Source organism: Coenobita brevimanus, chromosome 24 (genome assembly GCF_032717465.1).
Source record: "Coenobita brevimanus isolate Jiangsu-jjx chromosome 24, ASM3271746v2, whole genome shotgun sequence".
NCBI lineage: Eukaryota > Metazoa > Arthropoda > Malacostraca > Decapoda > Coenobitidae > Coenobita > Coenobita brevimanus.
The window spans coordinates 48,612,797-48,616,836 of NC_136977.1; positions in this window are offsets into that span (position 1 = coordinate 48,612,797).

The following is a 4,040-nucleotide window of genomic DNA, read 5'->3' on the forward strand; positions in this document are numbered from 1 at the left end:
TTTGGGAGTTTTATTCATGCTATCTCCAGACGATTTTATTTATTTTTTATTTTTATTTTTTTTAATTCCTGTGGTTAGATATAGCTTTCATGGCAGGTGATGTTTCCAAAGTTGAAGTAAATTGTCTAGAGGTAACAAGAATAAGTAAGTTACCAAGAATAAATAAGAATGAATAAGAGTTAGCAAGAATAAACAAGACTGAATAAGAATAAATAGGAGTTAGTAATAATAAATAAAAGTTAATACGAATAATGATTTAGCAAGAATAAATAAGAACAAATAAGAATAAATAAGAGTTAGCAAGAATAAACAAGAATGAACAGGAATGAACAAGAGTTAGCAGAAATAAACAAAAAATAAATAACGATAAGAATTAGCAAGAATAAACAAGAATAAATAAGAATAAACAACAATAAATAAGACGTCATCGTATCAAAGGGGTTAATTTGTGAGGAATTTTTATCGTGTATTTACCTTTTTTTTTCCTTACCTTTTCACTAGGATTTTATGTATACTTTATTCTTGCTTATCCTAGACGATTTTACTCTGGTTAGGAGGGATTTTTCGAACTGGGGGGGGGGGGTTACATAGAGCCTCCGTTAACCCCTTTAGGGCTGGAGATCTTTTCTTGGATGAATAAAATCGTCTGGAGATGGCAGGATGAAATTATAAATCGTTGCAGGAGGGGGAATTTTTTTAAAAGCTCATTTTGTGATTGATTTAGCTTTCATGTAAATCCCTTCACGAGGATGACGCCAATTTTTTTTAGCATATTCTGCCCGTGTCCAGACGATTTTAATAAGCTTAGGAGAGATTAAAGAACTGGAGGGATTAAGTATAGCCTTCACTAAGCTCTTCGCTATTAGGGGGTTGTTCATAGATAGAATAATCGACCAGTGGCAGGAATAAAAAGAGAAAAAGATCACCATTCTAAAGAGTTTGCTTGAGGACTTTATTTTGTCTGCATTTATTTTCCTTCGTGTGGGATTTTTTTCTGGCTTGCTTTTGTTTTGTTTTGATTTGTGTGTATCTAATTCTGTTTTGCTTATTTTTTGTTTTGTTAATTAATGTGGACTGTTCGTGTTGTCATTGTGCACTTGTTTCTTTATTGATTAAGGGTGCTTTATTTTAGTCTTGCGTGCTTTTTTTTTTTTTTTTTCCTTTTATAATTGGGATAGTGTTCATTCTGTGTATACTTACTTTTCCACTTAACCCGGCCTGTTTTCAGTGCTCTCGTTTCTTATCTCTTCACCTTAGTTCTTGCTGCTCTCTCTCCCGCCCCCTCACTCAATCCCTGTCTCCCTTACTCCCCCACTTCCCTACCTCATCCTCCCTTCACCCCCACCTCTCTACCTCACCCTCCCTTCACTCCTACATCCCCTCCTCACTCTTCCCCCTCTCCCTCTGGCTCTTTCTCACTTCTCTTTTCCCTCATCCCAATCTTCTCCCTTCACCCTCACTCCCCCTCCCCCACTCTTCCTTACCTCTTGTCTTTCATTCCTCACATTCTCCCTTCTTCCCTCATACATTTACACTGTCACCTTTCCATACCTCTTTCACGCCTCATGCTCCTCTTAAACACCTTTTCCCTCACTCTAGCTCTCTCCCACTCCCTGATATCCTCTTTCTCTGCTACTTAAACTTCTAAACATTATCGTGTTCTCTCACCTTTCTTTCTACCCACTCTCACCTCCTTCATTTCTTCCTCATCTCCTTCCCATGTCCCTCACCTCTGTCCTCCCTCCCTCATCTCCTCCCTACCTCCCTCACCTCTCTCCTCCCTCCCTCACCTCTCTCCTCCCTCCCTCACCTCCTTCCTCCCTCCCTTACCTCCATCCTCCCTCCCTCACCTCCTTTCTCTCTCACTCATCTCCTTCCTCCCTCCCTCACCCCCTTACCTCCCTTGATACCTTACTCTCTCTCAACATCTGCCTCCTTCACCTACTCCCTCCCTCACCCCGCTTGCTTCCCTCACTCCCTGCCTCTGTCATATGTACCTATTCACTCTTACCTTCGTCACCCTCCTTTCCCCTCCCTATCTCCTTCACCCCCCTCTCTACTCCCATCCCCCATTCCCTCTCTTGGCCCCCCGTCGGTCCCAAACAACAGGGTCCTTGACTGACACTAACCTTTGCTTGTGCCAAATTTAGGTAGGGTAGGACAATTACCTGTCAGCGTTGCCCGGTGTGCTGATACCTGATGCCTCCCAGTGCCTTTACCTGCCCCCGCCTTGCCCCGCCCCTCCCCAACCTGCCCTGTTTTGCTATATCTTACCTTGCCTTTCTTTGCTATACATTGCCTTGCCTTAATGTGCTATTTCATGCCCTTCCTTGATGCGTTATGCCCTGCCCTCCCTTGCCTTGTCTTGCCTTGCCCTTCTCGGCCTGCCCTGCCATGCCTTGTTTTGCCCTCCGTTGTCATACTTTATGTTGCCCTGCCATGCTCTGTCCTGTGTTGCCTTGCCTTGCCTTATTGCCTTACCTTGTCTTGCCTTGTGTACTCCTGTCTTGTCCTGCCCTGCATTACCCTGCCTTGCTCTGCCCTTGCCTTGCCTTGCCTGCCCTGCCTTTCCCATTTTCTACCTTGCCCGACTCGTTCCGTTCCCATTATGCCCGTTTTGTTATCTTTCGCCTCGACAGGTCCTATCATAATCCTGTCCTGCCCTGCCATCGCCATCCTCTTCTTAACCCCTTCGCTACCAGCTGAATAAAATCGTCTGGCATGGGATCGAACATTAAGAATACGAGACATCATGCTGGAGAGGTTAATTCTGACGGATTAAGACTTACATGTCCTAGATCCTTCATGACATTATCCTATTCTACCCTACCAGGCCGTCCCCTGTCACTCTTTACCTTTCCAGGCTTCCCTTGTCACGCGAAATACTGCTTGACCCTACCCTTCCCTCTCTACCCTATCTTGCACCGTTTATCACTACCCTGTCTAAGTAACCCACATGGCATTACTGTATCGTACCTTATGCCACCTTATTCATCCCTACATAACCCTGCCCTACCTTACATTCCACCGCCTTAGCTCTCCCTGCCTGACTAACCTACAAGACCCTACCCTACCCTGCCTTTCTTCTCTTTGTCTCTCTTGCTCAGCCCTGCTCATCCAACCCTCTCTTTGACCCGCTATCTCTGGCTCCTCTACCCCACGTCAAGCTCAAAACTCGACCTTCCCTGCCTTCACCCAAACCTGTCCTGCCTTAAACCTACCTTGCCCTGCCTTGCCCTGTCCTCCCACAACCCTGCTTGACCCTTCCCTGCCCTGGTATGTCCTCCCTGCTCCAGTTCGCATCAGACTTTAATTTGCGCTTGTAGTTTTCTCGGCTGGTAAGGAGGGGTGTGTTTACTGTCTGGTAATTATTGGTACTTGGGGCTGTTTAATGAAGCAGATGGGATTTTTCTGGTCGTAGGTTCGCAGTTTCAGCAGTTTTAACCTTTCGAGTGTCTGTGGTCACTACTAAGCTGAATTAACTCTCTCACAGTCTAACCATCTCAAGTATTCTGTTCCAAATGATGCCAATTTTAATAAGCTAAGAGGGAATAGTACTAACTAGACAGAATTAATATTGTCACTGTTTACATTTCCTTGGTTGGCCTCTTCTGTGTTTTATTCCAATTAACGCCAGACGATTTTATTCTGGTAAGAGGGAGATGTAGGAGCCTGAGAAATTTAAATCGTCCACTGCTTTTCATGTTTTACCTATCTAAGTGGTTGGTGGTTAGTGAAAGGATTTGTCGAGGTAGTATTCAGGCCTTTAAGAGACAATGGTATCAACTGAACCGACTGAATAAAATTACCTAACTATTTGCGTAAATTGGTGTGGTTACTGAAAGTGTTAAATATTTTCTTTGGCTGTACTTATTTCGTGTTTATTACATTTACATGGACAGTCAAACTTCATCATCATCGTCATTATCGTCATCTTCATCGTCCTCCTCCTCCTTCTCCTCTCATCCTCTTCCTCATCCTCATCCTCTTCATCATCATCATTAATCAACTTCTCAACATTGTTAATAAGGTAGACAGAT